Raw genomic sequence first — 25,837 nt, 5'->3', positions numbered from 1 at the left:
ACAAGGGGGTGAGTATCAGCACATTCTGCTATCTTTCTGCGCAGTGGAGGCGTCTGGGTGGGGGAGGAGGGTTGTGGGTGACATTAGGCCAGGGCGCTTTCTGTAGTGTAGTCCTCTCCCTTAGGCATGGCCCTGTGCTCCCGGCCCCCACCTCTGTAGGGTGACAAGTACATCTATTGATGGTCCAGCCTCACACATGTGCGCGTTTGTCGTCTCTTGACCTGTTGTCCTAGTCAGAAGTACTGAGTAGTGTACCCCGAATGCGCAGCTTAGTGCATGAGGCTCCTGTGTCTGTCCTCTCCGCCAACGGTGTTGACATTGCATGCACTCAACCTGGTCTTCTTTTTTCTCCCCCCACCCTTCTTCTTCATCTTCTTGTGCATGTGTGCATTAGCATCATCAGGCGGAGGAGAATTGGCATCGGAGCACGAGGGAGCTGCAAGTCACAAGGCCTCGGTGGGCCCAGGAACAGACACCGAGGGCACCAGTGATCCGGAGGGCGAGGGGAGCACCACAACGGGGACCGGTGGTGAGACCAGCGACACAGACACGTCCTTGGATGGGTGCTCCCTAGCGGTGGCGGCAACATCCGTGCCCCCCGCCTCTACAGGTACAGCCGCCACCCAGCGCACCAGCCCCGCCCTCCCTGCAGCCTCTCAGCCTACGCTCCGTACCCGCTCGCCCAGGAAGGCGGGCGTCTCCTTCGCCCCAGGCACCTCAGCCCCTGCCCCTGTCACCCCTGCTGCCCTCAGTGCGGAGCTCATTGACCTTGTGAGGACGCTCATTGTTTGGCAGACTACCCTTTTGAATGCCATCCAGGGGGTAGAAAGGGAGGTGCATCGGAGCAATGCCTACCTGGAGGGCATTCATTCGGGTCAGGCTGCCCATCAACGATCGTTCACTGCTCTGGCCTCAGCACTGCCGGCAGCCATTGTCCCTGTTTCGAGCCACCCTCTTCTGACTGCCTCCACCCTGTCTCTGTCTCCTGTTCCTCAGCCTATCCCATCCACACCATCTGACCAGCCTGCACACACCTCAACACCCAAGGGCAGCTCATCCAGACACAAGCACCACAGATCCCACAAACACTCACCCAAGCAACACCCAGATGCAGACATTCCAACAGTCACTACCACCCCTGTGTCCCCTTCCTCCTCGTCTCCCTCCTCCCTCCCTGTGACGTCTCCACTCACACCTGCATGCACACCAACATCAGCCAGTGCTTTCATCACCACCATACCCTCCTGTACAGTCCGCACGCGTGCAGTCACCACCCCCACTGCCATTTACACGTCCCCTGTGTCCTCTCCCACTGTGTCTGTCACCCCCTCTTCCAAGACACACAAACGCAGGCAGCCACCCACCCAACAGACATCCACCTCACGACAGCCTACAACACCAGCACCTTCACCCAATGACAGCACACCTGACTCTCCTACAACCACATCCTCTTCCTCCACTCCCATCACCACTTCTCCTACCCTTTACCTTGGCCCTAAAAAAGTTTTCCTGGCTAATCTTAACCTCTTTCCCTCCGATGACCTACCCCCTCCATCTGCAAAGAGTCCCAAGAGCACCTCAGCCACCACCAGCCCAGCTTCGAGTGTCACTGTTGTGCATGGGTTCTGGAGTCCACCCTTTGCCAGCAGTGACACCTCAATCAGCAGCAAGGACACATCCAGCCCCCCCCCCGGCAAGAGGACCAGGAAACAAAAGGGCCGCCGTGCGAGGACTGACACGGCTGCCCCCAAGGAGCAAAGTTTGCCCACTTCACCAGCCACAACATCTAAGGGAGGCAAGGGCCCAAGAGCCCCATCTAAGGAGCGAAAGGGCAGCAGGGCGGAGAAGTCAGCCAGCAGGAGCGCGGAGCAGGTGGGCCCCACATGCCACATCCCAGCTGTAAAGGAGGACACCAAAGGGCCCAGGACTCCGTCACCGAAGGGTCCAGAAACATCACGGTCGGAGGGCGACTGAGCAGGGAGTCCAGCCCAGGTCTGGCTCCCTTGACCTACTGGATGTGCACCGCTGTAGAGGGCCCGCCGTGCAGAAGAGCACCGCTGAACAGGGCCCCGCCGTGCAGAAGAGCACCACTGAAGAGGGCCCCGCCGTGCAGAAGAGCACCGCTGAACAGAGCCCCGCCGTGAAGATAGGCACCGCTGAAGAGGGCCCGCCGTGCAGAAGAGCACCGCTGAACAGGGCCCCGCCGTGCAGAAGAGCAACGCTGAACAGGGCCCCGCCGTGCAGAAGAGCACCGCTGAACAGGGCCCCGCCGTGAAGATAGGCACTGCTGAAGAGGGCCCGCTGTGCAGAAGAGCACCGCTGAACAGGGCCCCGCCGTGCAGAAGAGCACCGCTGAAGAGGGCCCCGCCGTGAAGATAGGCACCGCTGAAGAGGGCCCGCCGTGCAGAAGAGCACCGCTGAACAGGGCCGCGCCGTGAAGATAGGCACCGCTGAAGAGGGCCCGCCGTGCAGAAGAGCACCGCTGAACAGGGCCCGGCGTGCAGAAGAGCACCGCTGAACAGGGCCCCGCCGTGAAGATAGGCACCGCTGAAGAGCGCCCGCCGTGCAGAAGAGCACCGCTGAACAGGGCCCCGCCGTGCAGAAGAGCACCGCGGAAGAGGGCCCTGCCGTGAAGATAGGCACCGCTGAAGGGGGCCCGCCGTGCAGAAGAGCACCGCTGAAGAGGGCCCCGCCGTGAAGATAGGCACCGCTGAAGAGGGCCCGCCGTGCAGAAGAGCACCGCTGAACAGGGCCCTGCCGTGCAGAAGAGCACCGCTGAACAGGGCCCCGCCATGAAGATAGGCACCGCTGAAGAGGGCCCGCCGTGCAGAAGAGCACCGCTGAACAGGGCCCCGCAGTGCAGAAGAGCACCGCTGAACAGGGCCCCGCCGTGAAGATAGGCAGCGCTGAAGAGGGCCCGCCGTGCAGAAGAGCACCGCTGAACAGGGCCCCGCCGTGAAGATAGGCACCGCTGAAGAGGGCCCGCCGTGCAGAAGAGCACCGCTGAACAGGGCCCCGCCGTGCAGAAGAGCACCGCTGAAGAGGGCCCCGCCGTGAAGATAGGCACCGCTGAAGAGGGCCCGCCGTGCAGAAGAGCACCGCTGAAGAGGGCCCCGCCGTGAAGATAGGCACCGCTGAAGAGGGCCCGCCGTGCAGAAGAGCACCGCTGAACAGGGCCCCACCGTGCAGAAGAGCACCGCTGAACAGGGCCCCGCCGTGAAGATAGGCACCGCTGAAGAGGGCCCGCCGTGCAGAAGAGCACTGCTAAACAGGGCCCCGCCGTACAGAAGAGCACCGCTGAACAGGGCCCCGCCGTGAAGATAGGCACCGCTGAAGAGGGCCCCCGTGCAGAAGAGCACCGCTGAACAGGGCCCCGCCGTGAAGATAGTCACCGCTGAAGAGGGCCCGCCGTGCAGAAGAGCACCGCTGAACAGGGCCCCGCCGTGCAGAAGAGCACCGCTGAACAGGGCCCCGCCGTGAAGATAGGCACCGCTGAAGAGGGCCCGCCGTGCAGAAGAGCACCTCTGAACAGGGCCCCGCCGTGAAGATAGGCACTGCTGAAGAGGGCCCGCCGTGCAGAAGAGCCCCGCTGAACAGGGCCCCGCCGTGCAGAAGAGCACCGCTGAAGAGGGCCCCGCGGTGAAGATAGGCACTGCTGAAGAGGGCCCGCCGTGCAGAAGAGCACCGCTGAAGAGGGCTCCGCCGTGAAGATAGGCACCGCTGAAGAGGGCCCGCCATGCAGAAGAGCACCGCTGAACAGGGCCCCGCCGTGCAGAAGAGCACCGCTGAACAGGGCCCCGCCGTGAAGATAGGCACCGCTGAAGAGGGCCCGCCATGCAGAAGAGCACCGCTGAACAGGGCCCCGCCGTGCAGAAGAGCACCGCTGAACAGGGCCCCGGCGTGAAGATAGGCACCGCTGAAGAGGGCCCGCTGTGCAGAAGAGCACCGCTGAACAGGGCCCCGCCATGAAGATAGGCACTGCAGAAGAGGGCCCGCCGTGCAGAAGAGCACCGCTGAACAGGGCCCCGCCGTGCAGAAGAGCACCGCTGAAGAGGGCCCGCCGTGCAGAAGAGCACCGCTGAACAGGGCCCCGCCGTGCAGAAGAGCACCGCTGAACAGTGCCCCGCCGTGAAGATAGGCACTGCTGAAGAGGGCCTGTCGTGCAGAAGAGCACCGCTGAACAGGGCCCCACCGTGCAGAAGAGCACCGCTGAACAGTGCCCCGCCGTGAAGATAGGCACCGCTGAAGAGGGCCCGCCGTGCAGAAGAGCACAGCTGAACAGGGCCCCGCCGTGAAGATAGGCACCGCTGAAGAGGGCCCGCCGTGCAGAAGAGCACCGCTGAACAGGGCCCCGCCGTGCAGAAGAGCACCGCTGAACAGGGCCCCGCCGTGAAGATAGGCACCGCTGAAGAGGGCCCGCCGTGCAGAAGAGCACCGCTGAACAGGGCCCCGCCGTGAAGATAGGCACCGCTGAAGAGGGCCCGCCGTGCAGAAGAGCACTGCTGAACAGGGCCCCGCCGTGCAGAAGAGCACCGCTGAACAGGGCCCGCCGTGAAGATAGGCACCGCTGAAGAGGGCCCGCCGTGCAGAAGAGCACCGCTGAACAGGGCCCCGCCGTGCAGAAGAGCACCGCTGAACAGGGCCCCGCCGTGAAGATAGGCACCGCTGAAGAGGGCCCGCTGTGCAGAAGAGCACCGCTGAACAGGGCCCCGCCGTGAAGATAGGCACCGCTGAAGAGGGCCCGCAGTGCAGAAGAGCACCGCTGAACAGGGCCCGCCGTGCAGAAGAGCACCGCTGAAGAGGGCCCCGCCGTGAAGATAGGCACCGCTGAAGAGGGCCCGCCGTGCAGAAGAGCACCGCTGAAGAGGGCACCGCCGTGAAGATAGGCACCGCTGAAGAGGACCCGCCGTGCAGAAGAGCACCGCAGAACAGGGCCCCGCCGTGCAGAAGAGCACTGCTGAACAGGGCCCCGCCGTGAAGATAGGCACCACTGAAGAGGGCCCGCAGTGCAGAAGAGGACCGCTGAACAGGGCCCCGCCGTGAAGCTAGGCACCACTGAAGAGGGCCCGCCGTGCAGAAGAGCACCGCTGAACAGGGCCCCGCCGTGCAGAAGAGCACCGCTGAACAGTGCCCCGCCGTGAAGATAGGCACCGCTGAAGAGGGCCCGCCGTGCAGAAGAGCACCGCTGAAGAGGGCCCCGCCGTGAAGATAGGCACCGCTGAAGAGGGCCCGCCGTGCAGAAGAGCACCGCTGAACAGGGCCCCGCCGTGCAGAAGAGCACCGCTGAACAGGGCCCCGCCGTGAAGATAGGCACCGCTGAAGAGGGCCCGCCGTGCAGAAGAGCACCGCTAAACAGGGCCCCGCTGTGCAGAAGAGCACCGCTGAACAGGGCCCCGCCGTGAAGATAGGCACCGCTGAAGAGGGCCCGCCGTGCAGAAGAGCACCGCTGAACAGGGCCCCGCCGTGCAGAAGAGCACCGCTGAACAGGGCCCCGCCGTGAAGATAGGCACCGCTGAAGAGGGCCCGCCGTGCAGAAGAGCACCGCTGAACAGGGCCCCGCCGTGCAGAAGAGCACCGCTGAAGAGGGCCCCGCCGTGAAGATAGGCACCGCTGAAGAGGGCCCGCCGTGCAGAAGAGCACCGCTGAAGAGGGCCCCGCCGTGAAGATAGGCACCGCTGAAGAGGGCCTGCCGTGCAGAAGAGCACCGCTGAACAGGGCCCCGCCGTGCAGAAGAGCACCGCTGAACAGGGCACCGCCGTGAAGATAGGCACCGCTGAAGAGGGCCCGCCGTGCAGAAGAGCACCGCTGAACAGGGCCCCGCCGTGCAGAAGAGCACCGCTGAACAGGGCCCCGCCGTGAAGATAGGCACCGCTGAAGAGGGCCCGCTGTGCAGAAGAGCACTGCTGAACAGGGCCTGCCATCTCAAGCACCGCTCCACTGGGCCCTTCCTGTCAAGCACCGCTCTGCTGGGCACTGCCGTCTCAAGCACCGCTCCGCTGGCCACCGCCGTCTCAAGCACCGCTCCGCTGGGCCCTTCCTGTCAAGCACCGCTCTGCTGGGCACCGCCGTCTCAAGCACCGCTCCGCTGGGCCCTTCCTGTCAAGCACCGCTCCGCTGGGCACCGCCGTCTCAAGCACCGCTCCGCTGGGCCCTTCCTGTCAAGCACCGCTCCGCTGGGCCCTTCCTGTCAAGCACTGCTCCGCTGGCCACCGCTGTCTCAAGCACCGCTCCGCTGGGCCCTTCCTGTCAAGCACGGTTTATGGTTCACTGTGCCCACCATGCCTCCTCCTTGCCCAGTGGAGACTGTCATCCACCTGATGGACTGTGGCTTTGCACTCCCCAGGATGGCACAGTGGGCAGCCCACCCACTGTAGAGACTTGAGAGACTGTGGCTTTGCTCTCCCCAGGATGGCACAGTGGGCAGCCCACCCACTGTAGAGACTTGAGAGACTGTGGCTTTGCACTCCTCAGGATGGCACAGTGGGCAGCCCACCCACTGTAGAGACTTGAGAGACTGTGGCTTTGCACTCCCCAGGATGGCACAGTGGGCAACCCACCCACTGTAGAGACTTGAGAGACTGTGGCTTTGCACTCCCCAGGATACATCAATGGGCATGGTGGCCCCTTCGTGGATCTGGCGTCGTGGACTCATGTGGCTGTGGTGCCCCCCCCTTCCCTTCCCCCTGAGGTGCCTGTAGTTTTTTCATCAGATGCCCCTGCAGTGTTCTCTCCAAAGGACTCAGGTCTCCTGTGTGGGCTTTGCCCTTGTGTCGCTACACTGTGGCCCATGGACTGTTCTATTTCATTTTGATGTAGAGGACTAATTGCCTCGGTTCTCCATGGCAGTGTATATAGTATTATTTTGGTATGGATATTTTGCATAGTTGACCTATATTTATCAGAGCCTATTTTTTATATAAATTTTTCTTCACAATTTAATTATGTCTTTGCATTTTTCAGGGGGGTTTGGGTGGTGTCACTGTGCATTGTTGCTCTGCATTGGTGTGTACATTGTTTGGGGGGGTGGGGGTCGCATATGTGTGTGGCCGTAACCTTTCCTCCTCCCCCCTCCCGTGTGTCGTAGGTGCAGTACTCACCGTTGTCGTCTGCGCCGGCGTTCGTACTCGTGGTAGATGAGAAGGTAGACGAGAGCAGGTAGGATGTTTAATTCGGGTTCCATGCTGTCCTCCGTACTTGTGGAGTGTGTTTTGGTTAGCGTTTTCCCGTTCGTAGTCTGTTTCCGCCGTGTTTTTATCGGCGGGAGTCCCGCCCCGGAAAAGGTGGCGTATTGGTGAGTTATGATAGGGTGGGCTGTACATTGTCTGCCGCCTGCCTGTTGGCGGTGCCCGCCGCGCTGTTTGTCTGTACCGCCGTGGCGGTCGGAGTGTTAATGTGGCGGGCTGTGTTGGCGGTTCCCGCCAGGGTCAGAATTCCATTTTTTCGACCGCCGGCCTGTTGGCAGGTTGGCCGCCGCTTTATCACCGACCGCCAGGGTTAGAATGACCCCCTATGTGTGATGTGTGAAGTCAGGTTTAATGACAATCAATTGCAACACTGTTCTCCCTACTGCTGGAGCGCCTGCAGAAGTCCTCTTCCCACCTTGGGTTCAGAAGCCCCAAGCACTCGGATGAGACAACACCAACACCAATCTCACCCTCTGAGTTCGACTGAATCTTTGGACTTGGACACAGAGGTAGTAGTCAGAATCATACAATCCCAAGTCATTGACATGAAACCATAAACAATATTAAACACCATAACAAATTCAATGCTAAATCAGCCTCCAAACTAAATGAAGTTTTAAAGCTTTATTACAATCCCAAAATCAATGTCACATAAATGGTGTGCAAAACTAAGTTATAAACATACATGAAAAACATAGGCTGACTGAAATGTCTGAAAAGATTCAGGGCCTCATTACGACTTTGGCGGTCTTTTTTGAAGACTGCCAAAGCCGCTGCAGGCAACAGACCGCAAGCACTGGCGGTCTGTTGCCCACCATATTAGGAGTCTTCGGAGGACTTCCACCATTTCTGGGCAGAAGTCTGACTCCGAAGAGGCGGTTGCATTGCCAGCACCGCCAGGGCAACAGGACTCCACCTATCATATTAGAAGCCATTATACGGCATGGCAGAATCCTGCTGGTGTGGTGGTGCTGGTGGTGAGAGACCTTCAGGACCCATCCCCTCCCGGACAACCTCCTTGAAGGAGAAGTTAAGTGGTCATCCGAAAGGGGGGGTCCTTTGGGAGTGGTTGCGTGTGTGCATGTGTGCGTGCGAGCGAAGGGGGTGTTATGTGAGTGCGTGTGTGTGGAGGGGTGAGGAAGGTGTAGTGTGAATGCATGTGTGTATGTGATTGAATGTGAATATTTGTGTGCGTGTATGTGCACATGAATGGGCGGGTGCGTCTACATGTGTGCACATGAATGGGGTGTGTGTCTGCATGTATACGAGTGAGTGGGGTTGTGTATCTGCATATATGTAAGTGAGTGGAGGTGTCTGTGTGGATGAATACGAGTGAGTGGAGGTGTCTGTGTGGATGAATGTGGATGCTGAGTGGTGTGTAAGTGAATGCATGTGTGCGTGAAGAGGCAGGGGTGCTGTTTGTGAGTGTGTGGACGGGTGGAGGGTGTGCATGTGCTGGCGACACGAATGGGAATTCGCCGGGTGCGTGACTGCCAGGGTTTTCATGGCATGGTGACCATCACGGAAAGCCTGGCTGTCTGCAAGATTGTAATCCGGCTGGCAGGCTGAAGCCTGCCGCCGGGTTGGAGGCGCACACCGCCAGCCGCTTTGGTATGCCTGCACTGGCGGGCCAGGCGGCATTGTGAAGTATTCGTGGCAGGCAAGCCCCACAACTCGTGATGTGGCGGTCTTTACCGCTGGGTCCGCAGAGGAAAGACCGCCACCGTGAGGCTGGCGGTCTGATGACCACCAGCCTCGTAATGTTGGCATCAATTTACTAAACATTAATACTGTTAAACACTCCAAAATAACAATTTGGATTAGCAACAGCACAATATGTACAATATTATTTGAATACAAAGCAGATGATGGTGACATCAGTAAATCATCAAAATACAGTTTTAGCAATCAATTTAAGAGCTGGGCCATTCCTCGCACTAACCAAAATTGGGACTTGCATGCGTGGGAACGAGCTAACACATGCAGACAAAAGCCAAAATAAAAGAAGACATAAATAATTTGGAAAACATCTAACAAGGTTAACTAACTAGAAAAACAATATGGTGGTGAAAGTGCCTAAGCTAAAAAGGAAGCAAGAAACCACATTTAGTTATGCCTCTCCTCATGGGACAGCAGACAAGATGATTCATCAGGATTGGTCACCTTTTTCTGGAGTCACTTGACAACAGCATCAGGGTGGTGCAGAACATGAGTTGCACATAGGACAGCTCAGCAGTTCAAAATTAGTTGTCCTTTTTAGTACTGAACCACATAACAGATTAGGGCAGTTAAGACTATGATGAGAAACGTCATCAGGAAACTCAGAGTAGAGATGTAAGAGCAGACTTAGACATAAACTGAATCTAAGGCGATCTGAAGACGGACTAACTTCCAGAAGGTTCAGAGAGGAACTGAATCTAAGACTTTTCTTTTACAGACAGATCTCAATTCAAACGTTCTTCACTAATTGAAAAAAACAAACTTGTTTAGTCCTTCAGGTGAGCACATACTGGGCATCAGTTTCAGCATCCAATCATTGTAGATGGCACCACCCAGTATGTCATCTTCCTCCGGTTACGGCGTTCTGCCAAAATATTACATTTTCTAAGGATTTGCAACTTACAATTCTGTTCACACTATGCACAATAAACTAAACTAATATTCTTTCACATGAGTACTGTAGCTCCCTGTTCCATTCAACAGGGAGAACACATATTGTTACATTAGTGCATCTGAAACATGGCTCTTGCCTTCAATACAATAGGACAATCCACATTACATTTGCTGCCTAGAGAAAGAATTCAGGCCAGAGGGGGACAGAATAAACAAGTAAATTTTCCACAACTACTTGCAAAATGAATCTTTAGGCCTAGTCAAGTTAAGAAACCTAAATGCACAGTAATACATTTAATGCATTATTAAAACCTATTGCGCACCCATAAATTAAAATCAAATATAGAAAGCGAAATATTTATCTAAAACATCATTCATGTTATGTCAAAGTAGGTTTAAACATGTATTTATTTTCTAAACACATAATTCATTATAAAATCCATTTATCTCAATGTAAGTGTGTTTAATTCTTATTCAGGTGATACTCATAATACATTTTGGGCCAGATGTACGAAGCCGTTTGCATGTCGCAAACTGCGAAAAACGCAGTTTGCGGCATGCAAACGGCCGACCGCGATGCTCATTCACAAATTGCGAGTCAGTACCGACTCGCAATTTGTGAATGCGACTTGTAAATACGAAGGGGTGTTCCCTTCCTATTTGCGACCGCATCGCGATTCAAATCTGCTTTGTGACCGCGAATGCGGTCGCAAACCAACTTGCAGTTACCACCAGTGTCACACTGGTGGTAACTCATTCGCAAAAGGGAAGGGGTCCCCTTTGTGAATGCCGAGAAAAATATTTTTTCAGACCAGGCAGTGGTCCTACGGACCACTGCCTACTCTGAAAAAAACGAAACCAAATGTGAGTGTGACCCACCTCATGAATATTGATGAGGTGGGTCTTTGCGACCCCATAGCGAGTCGCAGAAGGTGTCTGAGACATCTTTCTGCATCCAATTTTGCGACTTGCAAATTGCGAATCGGTCAGACTCGCAATTTGCAAGTCGCAAAATTGAATGTTGCTACATCTGGACCTTTATTTCTTCTGTTTCTAATTAAAGATAATACTTTCCAGGTTTAATATTTATTAATAATTCACTCAAAAATAAATGCAAAATGTTTTCTTGTTAAACGTGGTGTCAGAATACGAATGGTGGCCACTTGGCTCACTGTAATTCAAACATGCACATTTTCATTTCTACATTATTTTCTCTTTTAAACCTTTAAAATGAGATATTATAGGCTGCAATATGCTATTTCTGTGCTACTAATTTATTAATGAAACTTGATTTCTCTCACTACCATTACAAAACACCTCCTCTGAGGGCAGACCAGTGAAAGGAAGAGATCAGAGTGTTGGAACTGTTCACAACTATCACTGATCGAGGATAATAACAACTAAATCATTGGCTAGAGTAGGAAGTTTATTAACCACCTAAGATTTTAAACAAGAAATGTTTATCTCTTGGAGTAGGAAGAAAAGAAGTGTGGGCTCATCTAGAAAGGTAAGAACACCTATGTTGTTCATACTAGGAAAGTGTGGCACTGAAATCTGGTTCCCTTAGCGCCAATATCCCATAGCCACCACTCAACTGAAAATTGCCCTCTCAGATATGCATGCAAAACTCGACTGTAAACCATGGAAATAAGACCAGGACACACCATATTTTCTTGGACAAAGCTGGGCTGCAGGTTTATTATTGCATATGTAGGCAAGACAAAATTAGGTTAACTTATGGGCGATCCAGGACAGCCAGCGGATGAACCCACCCATGCTGACCGCCCACCTGATTGGCTAACGAGTACCTGGGCTACACCCCATTGGGCCCTATACCTTTTTGGGATCTTCCACCCTGTGGACCCCTTAGAATTGAGATCACACCAGTGTGGGGGTTGTACAGGGCAAGCCCCCAGTTGCTCAGGTTTACAACTGCCCATGTGACTAATGGGGCGCTGTTACTTTAATCTGGGGTCCTGTCATGAGGGATCCCTGAGAGTTGGTATGAAGCACCCCTCTGTGCGCCCTGCTTGGTTGCTTCCTACACCAACGTCCTTTGCATCGCCCGTAACTTCACTTGCAATACAGAAACATTAAAACAACTATGCTCATGTATACACTAACAGAACTTTGTGAAAACAGAGGGAGACAGGAGGTTGGGTGTCACCAAAAGAGACCGCAAAAGAGGTTATGGGGCTGCAGGTATTTATTGCCTGGTGCAGCCCCCGCACCCAGATATGCTTCACAGCCCTGGAAATGACCACTGCCTTCCTGATGGTTGGGTGGCCACCTGCCAACCAGCTTGATCCTCCCAAACTGGATGGCCCTGGGTGGGGCGTGGATGAAGGGAAAGTGGCGCTAAACCTCTATCCATAAAGGTGGTCTCTCTGCGCACAATATGGGCAGTCACATAGCGCCGAAATCCCATAGTCCCAGCTCAACCCCAAATTGCCCTTGCAGATGTGCATGCAATCAGAGACTGTAAACCATGGAAATAAGAACAGGGCATGACAGATTTTGTTGGAGAAAGCTTTTATCTGGGGTCCTGATGTCAGGGCTCCCGGGAAGTTCACCTGGAGCACCACTCTCTGTTCCTAAATTGGTTGGTTTCTGCACCAGCATCTTTTGGATCTCCCCGTAACTCTGCCAAAACCCCAGAGACAGCCGCTGTCGGCTCTGGGGACTCCAGTGCTTCCTTGCCTAAATTCCTGCTAGTCCCTTTGCCTGCATCTTCCCAACCACCTAGATTTCCCCCCCAAACTGGATGAGGGTGCGGGGGCAAGGCTATGTCCCTCTTACGAGTGCCCCACAGTTTGCTTCAGTAACTCTGCCTTTTTCTAGATCTACTAGGACCTGCGAGAAGTGAGGAATTAAAAAGGAAGTTAGTAATTCCACACTAGTTCTCCTAGTTGTTCCTTATTCCTCCCCAGAATTTCAGACAGAGTTTCCACCAGAGAATTAACCTATTTTAAGTGTACCCTCTTTGAAGGGCACTCACCTCATTATTTGGAACAACGCTACACACAAAACATTAACTTTGCTATAGGTCCTGAGGGGATGCACTAAATGTGTAGTAGTTAGGCTAACAACAGTAGAACTTCACATATTAAAATAATGTGAAAATTGTCATGAGGACGAATAATATTAGCTTAAAAATATACTTATCCATTTTATCAAAGATGGATGAAAAGCCTGCCTGGGCTCAGGAAGATTTGCTTTCATGTGTTTTCAATGCACTCACTCCACTAAATCCTTTTCCCTCACGTGTGTGGAAGTAATATGGGGAATCTGAGATTGCCCTTGAGATCCATTAAATCTAACTTTAGTAATTGGGCTGAATATGCTAGAACAGAGTCTTCTAAACGTCCTAAAGAGCACACATTTGGAATTTGTATCCCAAATCAACTAAAAAAGTCCAGTTGCAATTTTTAACCAAGGTTAATTTGAAGATGTCCTTCTACTCCCACTGGACAGCCATTTCCAAATTTGATTAGCCACGGCTCCTCTGCTTTGGCCCATTGAATGGCAAAGATCATGATTCTCCTTGATAGAGTGACTCCTTCCATCACCACACCTGCAGTTTCTCCAAATGTTGCTTCACACACTGTCTCAAAACCCAATCCGCAAATGTTTTTGTGACTTTGTGTGGTAGTCCACTTGTGATATGCTGCCGTGAATGTTTTCATCTGCACTATGTTTCCTGACAACCATTGCTGATGATGTCTAAACAAGTGTGACCAAAAGAATAGGCTACACACTTTCACAGTTACACCCTACTCACTGGCATACAAAGGTCTATGATAAATATTCTACATTAAAATTCTATACTTCAAAGATTCTACATGAAACAGTTTGAAACAACCACTTTGATCTCAGGTGTTAGTAACTGAGACTCATCAATGTACCGCCTCAAAGAAACAAAATGAAAAATAAGCATATTTTCTTCAAAGATAGTGTTTTTAAAAAAAGGTTACACAGATATATTTCTTCCTACAGCACACAATTTCCTTGGGGCAAAAGTAAACTCAAGGACATAAGGTTAATTTCCAAATTATACTTCCGCTTTTCCCTATACTGCTCTTGTTACATTGGTTGTGTCCTAACATTATGTACACCGATGTTCGCATTTGGTTGATTTCAGTGACTTATTGAGAAAAAAAAAAAAAAAACTCATACAATTTTTAGAGTATTTCTTCCCAGCACATCATGCTTCCTTTCATCTCACTTCCAAGGCAGTACACTCTTACATCAAACACATAATTACTAAAGAGTGACGAATTCCCCACAGTGGAATTTTATCTTAAGTTTAAAATAATCTTCTCAATTAATGAATTGTATCATCATTACCTCCTGATCCACCATCAGGCCTTTAGTATGGGCAGTTTTGTAAAGCAAAATATATCCGGTTTATCTAAATACCAAAAACATTTTTTGTTTTTTAATTCTGTACTACTTTAGAATATTCTTCATAACAAGACAAAGGTGCCCACTGTAATGGTACAGCTAATTCCGCAATTCTGTCTGTTTGCATTATCGTTGTACCCAACTTTCCTCATTTTAATTTTAAGCAAATATCTGTTTTATTTTCATTTTTGTCACAAGGGCAGAACCTTAAACAATTCACAATTAAGGTGAAGAGAAAGAGATTTAGGCCCATCTTTATACTTTGTTAGCGCTGCGTTCGCGTAATTTTTTTATGCAAAAGCGACGCAAACTTACAAAATACAATTGTATTTTGTAAGTTTGCGTCGCTTTTGCTTGAAAAAGCAGCGCAAATGCAACGCTAAAAAAGTATAAATACGGGCCTTAGAATCTGGCTTACTTTTCCAACTGTAAACAAAAGTAAATTATTAACTATATTTACTGTGTCTTTTACTCTAAATCTCTCTTTCAAAATGTGGACTAGCATTGAGAACTGGGTTTCATTTTAAAGTCTAATAAAATGCAGACAGCATTATCTCTCGGTTAGCTATATATTTCAAAATGCATAACCTACACTTAGAGTGAGGTTTTGGTCAGCTGCTTGCTCATGATTGGGTGGCTTTGCTGTCTCTCTCAGTTGTCTGCGCTTGGTTCGCTGTCTTTGCTCTTTATCATTTTTGCATCTCGGCTCAGGAACTTTCTAGTCACACAATGTACTGACTAGATGAGTTGCATTTTTCCATTACAGACTGTAGGGGGCACGTTTGGTATGCACCTCGCAGAGGCAATGCACATATTTCTGTGCTCTCTACATCTAATTTGATCTCTCCTTGCCTCCAAGCTCTCTGTTATCACCACGCTTATCCTGCATTTTCTGATGCTCCCCGTGTTATGTTTTTTATTTTGACTTTTTTATGAAAGCATACCAGCTGCAATGTGATGACAGGTTGGGTTGCTTCTTTTTTTTGTACACACTTGTTTCTTACTTTTATAGACATTTTGATTTACTGTTCTAACATAGTCGTTCCCATGTTAGAAGTGAAAATTAGAAATGCTCACCATCCATCATGAACAGTAAGTGCACATGCACATAACAGTGCATAATTAAGCATGATGCACATTCATGACCCCTTTGGGAAGGACTTACTTTTATAGAAAACCAACTGCAAGACTGCCAGCCATGATTGGACATCTTCCTTGACACCTGTTCCCTTATGTCTTGAAGCATGCTTTCACATGCGCTTGGCAAAAAGCATTAAGAAGAGCCCGATTGGCTTTACTATTTCTTGTTAATAACAGCATCAAAAATATAAATGACTATATTGGGAGAGGCAAATTCAGATCCAAGCTATACATGAATGACAAATAAACCCTTTCTTTCTTTCTTTCTTTCTTTCTTTCTTTCTTTCTTCCTTTCTTTCTTTCTTCCTTTCTTTCTTTCTTTCTTTCTTTCTTTCTTTCTTTCTTTCTTTTTTCCTTCTTTTTTTCCTTCTTTCTTTCTCTCCTCCCTTCTTTACATCACTTTATCATTTCATTCTTTCCTGCTTTCTTTCTTTTTTTTTTTATTATTTGTTACTTAATTTCATTCTTCATGTCCTTCTTTACTTGCTTTCTTTCCTTCTTTTTTTCTTGTCCTCTTCCCTTCCTTTCCTTCTTACTCAAAGGCAAGAGGGTGGCACCAAATGGCAGAATGATTGTCTTTTTTAAGCCTGTGTTAGCTAAGACCTTTTATTTTTACTAAAAGTATGTGTATGATATAGTAATGTATAGGCATTTTCAGCCGCACTAAATGTCATTTGACTGTAGTTGTGTCATTGACATTTTTCTCAAGCTCTCTCAACCAGAAATCAAGAGCCAATATGTCATCCCAACTTAGCCACTGGCTGACCTTTCTATGAGTTACTCCATGTTGTCCTCTCACAATGAGCACATCCACACACAAAGTAGTTCCCTTCAGTGCCAGGGAATACTATTGTATTGTGCACATTTTTGAGTCAATACTTTTTTTTAGATTTACAAATACTCAGTAGCTTTCCAAACAGTAACGTTTTGTAAAAACTAGGACATAACTAAAAGGTTAACATTGCGGACTCATTGACTTTGGCAATGCTTGTTTTCATTTTCAGCACTCATTTCTCTCCAGGTAGTGCTGTTTTAGCTTTCCATTTTTGGGCGCTTAGTAGTTGGACCACCACGACAATTTAAAAAATCAGGTTCTTCATTCTAAATACCAGAATGCTGTTTCTCCTCTTCCTCCTTAAAAAGGCCACATATGCATCCCCACTTAATTCTATTCACAGGACCTCTTCAAGATCCTTATAAATCCTTGTCCAGAACTTTCAAAATCTTAGACATTTACAGATTATGTGCTTTCAGGTGCCCACATTATCCTGGCAACGTCTGCAGATATAACTAGGCACATAGCATTTTTTATAATTGTTCTGGTTTGTAGTGCATTTGATACAGTAATTTGTAGGAGGCAGTGCATATCTGGATTCATTTTGCACCAGGCCTCTTCTGTAAAAATGAAACCGAAATCTTGCAGCCTTAAAAATGTAATCTTGGTGTGACCTTGCATTATGGGTCTCATTAATGATTTATACACTGATAATCAGAAGCCCTTGTAAGAAGAGTTGTGAAATATGGTATCAAACATTGTGGATTGTTTCGATAACAGAGAAGTAACTCTGGAACTGAAGTGATTAAAAATTATTTTATATTTCTTCTGCTGCTCAGTAATGGAAATACGTCTATTTTATCCAAAAGGATACCAAAAGTCTTGATTACACTACCCTTCACCACCCTAGCCTGCTCTCCATGGAGGTTGGGGTTTTTATAGAGCATTACACAACCATCTATCTATCCTGTCTATCTATCTTTCAGTTTTTCCCCATTGTGTGTTCCCTCAGCAAACGGCTTCAAGGGTGAAAATCCCATTTTTAAACATGCTGGAGCATTAAACGGACATACGAATCCTGGCAATCCGTGTTCCTGGGTTCCATTTAAGAACCAATAACATGAAGGAATGGTCCATCTGGATGCGAGATGACAATTTGCAGCAGAAAAAATTCAAGTACTGACAAAAATAGAATTCAAACTAGGCACAGCCCTCAACCTTCCCCTGGGATCAGGAATCACCTTCTTTGTATTTGACTATTTTCTGTGCCTTTCAAGCCCAGATGAATAATTTGGCTTTGATAAGAATGCCTAGGGATTAGTGTGATATTTATCACTGCAGTTAAATAAGGGAACCCTGGCGAGGGTGAATAATGTGAGGATTTTGGTCATTTAGGGCCAGATGTAACAAAAAAGGCATTTGCGATTCAGAAATAGCGATTTTTAAGAAATTGCTATTTCTGATTTTCAGAATGCAATGTATCATATTTGTGATTCGGTAATAGCGATTTCTTAAAAATCACAAATGCTATTACCAAATCGCAAATTGCGATACTGGCCCTATTCGCACCTATTTGCGATTTTTTTGCATTTCCCAAATAGCGAATTCCTAACTGGAATTCGCAATTTTGGAGATGCAAAACCCCAGGGTGCTGGAGGCCTAAGGCCCCCTCTGCTACACCCCAAAAAGGTTTTTTGGACATGTAAGGCGCACACATGCCAAAGGGGCATGTGTGCGTTACAGTCAATTTTAAAAATGCTTTTTTAATGCATTTTTAAAATTTGCACATGGTTACCACCAAGTTTTACTTGGTGGTAATTGCAATTCCTTAATGCCAAATTCGCATTAAGTAATTGCTTGATACATGTAGTTTAGAAATTACAAATAAGGATTCCTTATTTGCGATTTCTTATTTAGAGAATCGCAATTTGCGATTCTCTAAACGGGGTCGCAAATTTAAGAAATCACTATTTTAGCGATTCCTTAAATTAGCGTTGCGAATGCCTTTCATAAATACTGAAAGGCATTTTTGCATTCGCAAACGGGCATTCGCACCATCTGCGAATGCAAAAAGGCTTGATACACCTGGCCCTTAGACACCAAAATCTGCATGCCTCTCTGTATACTAGGCCTGTTCACGCAGCTTTTCAAAGTGTTTTGGCAGAAGTTTTGAAGGACTGGTTTGTGGCCATTAAACAGTATCCCTTTCCTTTTAGTTGTATTTATTTTGTAGCTGGAAATCTTTCGAAATATGTATATTTCCATACATACCTTGCCATAATTGGTTGATCTTGTGCTAGAGAGAGTGCCACATTGGATGCTAATAGCAGAATATTGGCTTCTAACCTGTCTACTAATTATATGCTGGTGGTCTGATAAAAATCGCAAACCAGAGAGAGGACACCCATATCTGGTACCTCATTCAGTTTTGATTTTGTCAACTGAAAACAATTCCAATAATAAACCATCCTAAAGACCATAGTAAAAAGTATAGATTAACCTGATTGATAATCTAAAAATGATAATTCACCCATACAAAATATTTTTCGTGGAACTACAGTTCACAAAATTATTGTCTTTGTTCTGCATCCAATAACCAAACAACAAAGGATTAGTTTCAATTGAAACAACTACTCCAAAACTTAAAAAAAATATTGGACAAAATGAAGAAGCACCCCAAATCTGGGATAAAGCTTCTAATGTAATTTTATCAAAGAGTGAATGGTTCTGAATGAATTTTATGCGATCATCTCTCGATTACAACAAAGATTTCAAATAGATTTTAAATATAAACAAACTAATTGAAAAGAGTTGAGATAGTAGTTTCTTCTTATTGGCATCTATGAGCTGCCCAAATACTTTCTACTTTTGTTCTGGTTCCCTTCTTGCCCACAAAAGGTGAATGTATCAGCACAGTTATGACCTCTGGTGAAAGTGCTGAACGTGAGAGACTCTCTTAATGATTGCCATTGCAGACAATGGGGGCCAGGGTTGGCGGGAGCACCGCCAACAGGCTGGCGGTGCCCCGCAGGGCATTCTGACCGCGGCGGTTTGACCGCGGTCAGATGCGGAAAACCGGCGGTCTCCCGCCGGTTTTCCGCTGCCCAAATGAATCCTCCATGGCGGCGCAGCGAGCTGCGCCGCCATGGAGGATTCTGACACCCCATACCGCCATCCTGTTCCTGGCGGTTCGCCCGCCAGGAACAGGATGGCGGTATGGGGTGTCATGGGGCCCCTGGGGGCCCCTGCAGTGCCCATGCCAATGGCATGGCCACTGCAGGGGCCCCCATAAGAGGGCCCCACTTTGTATTTCAGTGTCTGCTTTGCAGACACTGGAATACGCGACGGGTGCCACTGCACCCGTCGCACCTTCCCACTCCGCCGGCCCAATTCTGAGCCGGCGTCCTCGTGGGAAGGGTGTTTTGCACTGGGCTGGCGGGTGGCCTTTTGGCGGTCGCCCGCCAGCCCAGTGCAAAACCCAAAATACCCTCAGCGGTCTTTCGACCGCGGAGCGGTATTTTGGAGGGGAGAACTCTGGCGGGCGGTCTCCGCCGCCCGCCAGGGTGAGAATCACCCCCAATGTGCTCTTCTCTGACTGGCATGATAAATTGCTCTCGCATAGTTCATCCCTGTGAATACCTGAATATGCACTTACTTGCATGCCTAAATTATGAGATTTGGAGATTATAATATTGTCCTTTTATTTTTGCATGGCTTCTAAATTACAAAATATGGTTTTATATAATATAGTTCACACTGTCTAAAGCTTGACACCTATGAAACAATTGTTCAAACAAAACTATTGCCATGGTTTACTGGGGCCAGATATTTTTAGGGATTCTGTTTGCATTGACGCAAAAACAGGGTTAGATCTACAAAGAACCTCGGTCACAGTGCAAGGTTTGTTACTTATAGCCAATTTCGAATAGCGATTCATATAAGTAGATGGTAAATATGCTTATGACCGAGATATGATTAATAAAATCTCGCATTGTCATGTTAGTAACCCTCTAGAGAATCAAACATTGTCTATTTATGAACTGATGTGCCCTCACACCTCCATGAACCCATTTAGCAGTCACAACACACTTACACTACCAATCAGATTGGGAGCTAATAAGTGTGGCAGCATGGACATCATTTAGGGGTCACCAGGTGCGACCCCTAGCTTGCTCCTTGCGACCCTTGGCACTGCCTTTGCAGCATTTGGCCCCAGGGGTGGCAAGATCAGTGGCAAGAACAGAAGGACTGTTCAGCATTCGTTATGATTCACTATCTGTATCAAGAAAAATGTGCTGGAACTACATTTTTCTTTATAGTAATAGTCACAAATATTCTATTATATATGTAATATTAAAAAAATGAAGCACATTTATCAGGAACTGGACTTTTGGCTGCAGCTGTAATAAGTAAAATGGTTTTTAAATGTATGTTGCTTGCATGAATGTGAGGGAGAGTGTGTTTATGTGAGATAAGACAGTGTATGTGTAAGCACATCTGTTTGAGAAAAAGTGAGGTAGAGTCATTGGCAGGTAGTGAGTGAGACTGTGTGAAACGGAGACCCAAATTTGCTATTCTTTGAAGCCAAGCAGTGCTATACCAAAGATGCTGCACTGCCGTGTGTCAAAGGAAGAGGGAAAAAATGCACCATATCTCCTAAGATTTGGTGCATTTTTTCTCTCCTAGCGTGCTGGTGCATTTTCATCAGCCACACACCAACGCATATACCCTTGTGGCACAGAGCACTGGTGTTACAGTTCTCTAAAGCATAGGCTTTAAACTGGAAGGTGTACCTTCAACCACACAAACTATGCTTTAAGGTTTTCCCCACTGTGTATGTGTACTGTACAATTCAGCACACATGTAGAGAAAAATAAAGAGAAATGAAATAATTTCTCCTTGTTATCCGAGCCTTGAGGAGTCATAAGATGTTGACACAAATCCCACCCCACCAACGTTTGTAAATAGGGATTTATGTCAAAACCTATGGTGATTAAACTGTAACATCCATGCACCACCCATGGAATGTCCATTTGATGGAAAATAATGTAAAATAGTGTATATCACTATTTTGTGTTACTTTGGAATACAATTCCATGCAAATCAGGATTTGTGTTAGATAGTAAAGCCCACCCTAACACTTTGCACCAGGATTGCATAATAAAGATGACGTAATCACGATGCAAAGTGTGAGTCTACCTGTGTCTGCATGTCAGTAAGGCTGCATGAGTGCAAGTGAGATTAAGAGCAAATGCAAGTTATTGCATGAGAATGAATGAGTGTAAGGGGGTGTAAGAGAGTGTTAGGGTTATTTTGGATTCATGTGACATGCCTTTCTTGGAAAAACCTGGGTCAAGGGTCATATGATGTTACTTCCTGTGATGTCATTAAGGTGAAAGTGTATGTGTGTCACTTCTGCTACCCTGGTATTTTAGTCAATCAACGCTAGTATGGAGCAGAAAAGAGATATTAACTGGAATGTAAAAGACTGCAGCAAAGTTCAGTGCGCATCATATCTGCCAAAAGAGAGGGTGACTCCAGACATTTCGGGTTACTAACTAAAGCTTTAAAAGGAGGGTGGTTTATAGCTATGTTAGTAGCAATATCCATTGTTACAGAAAATTGCCAATCCACAAAACCACTGTCTTTCAACCAGGGTGTGAAAAAATTATGCACAGTGTAGAATAAGAAGAAAATGCGTGCAAAACGTTTCGGAACAGTGAACAAATTGAATAAGGCGTGGTCTTTTTTCAAGAACTAAAAATAACCTCAGATTTGTTGTTTGCTGTACATTGAATTTTGATGGGGATGGTAGGATATGATTGATAAAATATTTCGGTGTGGTGTTTCCTTCTTTTGTATACCAGATTTGCTGTTTCAGATTAGGAAGCAATGAGAGCTGATCATTTATAGTATGAAATGTAATGTATTCTGAAACGAATAAAGAAATGCCTCCCAAAATAGTAAATATAGATCATGGAACATTCCTGAACTGGGTAATGCAAGAGAGACTGCAGTCTACACTTTAGAAAACATTTGGAAAACGATAGTATGTGGCTCACTTCCCTGCCAAGGAATTTTTTACTGGCTGTCTACTTAAAACTACAGGAAATGGAATGAAATCTGACCTTGAGAAACACTGGATACCATACCTTAGCAGCATAAGCAGAAAATCCTGGCACAATGTGCAGTAAGTTCAGTGAGTGCCTGAAGTTAATATAACAGAAGAGGAACACATAGGAGGCACATACACCTAACCCTCCACACCTATAACTAGGCAATGGACAATGGTGCCAAGTATCCATGCCTAGTGAACAATGTGATCCGGTGGCCAGACACTGACCTTGATGAACGCTGTGCAGTTGTGTGTGAATGATGGATTGAGAGCACAGGACACACGGTTGCTTTGTCTGTGCATGACTGAGGGGACTAAAATTGCAGTTGTATTTGCTATGGTCCGCTGTACAATCTACCCCAGTATCAAGGCACAAGAAAAACTAGAGTAGTCAATACACATTCCATTATGAGACAATGGGTTGTCCTCATGTATATAGGTATGAAAGATTGTGTTATCACCAAACATTTTCTTACCATAAATAACCAGATTTATCAAGGCTTCTTTAAAAAACAGACAATATTCAAGAAAAGAAACACTACTCTTACCATGGGTATGTCATTGATTATGCCAAAATTACGGTAAACAGTCATGTAACCTGTGATGTAAATTATATAAAATGTAATGTATCCAGGTACCACTTTGCTGTGACCACTCCCAATTGGTATGTTATTCTTCCACCCCTGCACATCCAAATCCAATCAAAGCTTTATTGTTTGAGCAAATCAGCACCCTAAGAATTAGGGCATTTCACATGTACCTAAAGTATACAAATGCTAAAAACAAAGTTAATTAAACCACAAAGTAATATTTAAATACACAGCATATTTTCAAAAAATACTTTTATACAAATCTAGACACAATCAATACTTTTTTCTAGTTAGCTGCATGTACTTACATTGCAAGGCAAATTGTGAGGCACTTCTTCTGGTATTATAATTCTCAGTCTTAGCCAGACTTGAATTTCATAGCAACAAAGTAGGACAAATTCACATAATATGTGTCACAAATTCAGTTCTATAGCTGCCTAAGGTTCAAGTTTCCAATGACTGATTTTTCCCTTTAATTTCTTAAAGTGATATTTACATAAAGTGATATTCTTCTGATGGGGACCAAAAACATACCTGACATTCAACTCAGCATATGCTTTTCACACATACTTACTCCTTTTAGCTTCCATAACAACAATCAATATTCTTGTAATGATATTAGTAAAACTTTAGTCGGTGAAAAGGCTTACAAAGCTGAAATAGTTGATAGCCACAAGGTGACGTGCTATTAGACCAAACATATAATTGTGATAATGAGTGGGAATACCATCAAAGTAGTACAGTACAATACCACAACAGAACAGCAAGGACTCCATTCACAGTCCATCCTCCTTTACAATCCACTAACTTGTATGAAGTGAACAATTACTATTCTTCAATTTTTGTACTTCAGAGTGTCAACCTCTTGACTTGAAAAATGCACATTGTGTGGTTTCATAGGTGAACAGATGGCTACACCTTTTTTGTACCTATTTTACATGTACAGAGGTGGGTTAACTCATATAAAGTTATCAAATCCAGGCACCAGAGAACATTGTGGCTATGGGTCAACAAATGATTCAAACGGAACCACCAGATGACTATTACCAACATCTCTCTTGGGGAATGGGAAACCTATTTCAAGGCTCTTTACGTGGACCCCACAGTGGTTCATAGCCCACCTAGACTGCCAGAAAAGAACCCCAACTGCGCAATGATGCAACCTGATCCAGACATTACTAACAGCCTGGGTGGACACACCACTAATAACTCCAGCTCAAGTAGCGCTTGCCATCAAGTTAATATGGGCAGGCAGTGCGCCAGACCCAAGCAGCATCCCTGCTCCAGTATAGAAGGGGCCCCATTTCGATAGGTCACAGTGATGGTACCTCTATTTTAGGAGTGCCGATTAGGGGGAAGCATTCCAAAGATATGGAAGGGTGCACTTTTGGTTCCAATCCACAAAAAAGGCTCATGATCGTGCCCAGGGACTTCCCGATTGATTGCCCTACCGGATATCGAAGGGAAGTACTGTGCCAGCATATTAAACTAAGAAATTCAGGAATGGCCGGGAGAAAGGAAGGTGATCATTCTATCTCAAATGGGCTCCAAAAAGCCCATTGAAGACAACCTAATTTGCATCTCCCATTTGATTGGAGACACAATACCAACCAAGAGAAGGTCCCTCTATGCTGATTTTATCGCCTTCCAGACTGCATTAGACTGCATGTCGCTGGTTAAAACTTTGAGTGAAACTTAGCATCCCTCAGAATTTACTAAAAGCAATCATCACTCTCTATTTTCTTTGCTTGGGTAAAGATAAGGGTCAGCACTAGATTGGTCACCATAGGTAAAATCTGGACAAGCAAAGACATGAAGCAAGACTATATCCTGGCACCACTTCTATTTAATCTGTATTCGGCTGACCTTCCAGACCATCTGACGTTGGTGAGGGCATTGCTACCCAAAATGGCCAGCCTCAAAATCCAATCATTGCAGTATGCTGATGACACTGCCCTTCTAGATCAAACAGCCATTGGCCTTCAGAGATCTTCATGGCGCAAACCATCTATTTTAAGGCCAACTGCCTGAAAGTGAACACAATCAAAACAAAGGTGATGATATTATCCCAGAAACTAGCAAAAAAGAGGTCAGGGTTCATCAAGGGAAAAGCCATTGAGGTGATAACCATTCATAAATACTTGGGAGTCTGGCTGGACCACATGGGTTACTTGGCAGCACAAGCTACTGTCCAACAGGGGTTAGCCAACTCCCTAGAAGGGGCTTTCTGCAAAGTAAAAAAAAACAAAAAAAACAATGACCACTTTTGATTTATTGCCACTTCTGAGGGTAATAGGAAGCAAATTCCTCCCTGTGGTGGCCAATGGGACATTGCACTTCAGAAATAAAATTACCAACTGGCTGGATAGAGTACAATCATCTTGCTAATGAAGAGTATTTTTTATTCCAAATTGTACCTCACATGCTCAAATCAACCTAGAGTTTGGGATATACTCACAGCAACGGCCAGTAAAAAACTCTTTTCTAGCTTATAGCCTGAAAGCCAAGCAGGTGCAGGAGCGCAGGCTCAAAACCTCCTTCTGGAAACTAATAAGTAACCAGCAATAAACTGACACAATTCTAGACAAGTGGGCTTATGGTACCCATGTTGGCTAAACTATTGATCGAACAAGCTATGCTAATATTGGCATGGCAAGACACACAAGCTGTGAAAAAACTAGGGCTTGGTAGTCGGGCTTCAATGCTGTATCCCCTCCTTGACCTTCAATTTAACTATGAAACAACTGCTAATGGGCTTGTGCTTCAGGTTAGTCCCTCTGAAGGCTTATTGGTATGGGTGGAGGAATTCTGAGGAGGAGGATAAGCGATGCTCCCTCTGTGGCAAGGGAGACGAATCATTGACCCATGGGCTCTGTATCTGTGAGGAGTTGATTCCACTGAGAAAGTTCTGGCTGTGACTTCTTTGACACATCTTAAAAGTCTTGACCTGCCAAACAGCCCCAGAGGTTTGCTTGAGAGGAGAATCTGCACAAGTGGCAGCCTGCTTCATGAAATT

The sequence above is a fragment of the Pleurodeles waltl genome, chromosome 2_2 (assembly GCF_031143425.1).
Source record: "Pleurodeles waltl isolate 20211129_DDA chromosome 2_2, aPleWal1.hap1.20221129, whole genome shotgun sequence".
Lineage (NCBI taxonomy): Eukaryota > Metazoa > Chordata > Amphibia > Caudata > Salamandridae > Pleurodeles > Pleurodeles waltl.
This window is presented reverse-complemented; position numbering follows the sequence as displayed.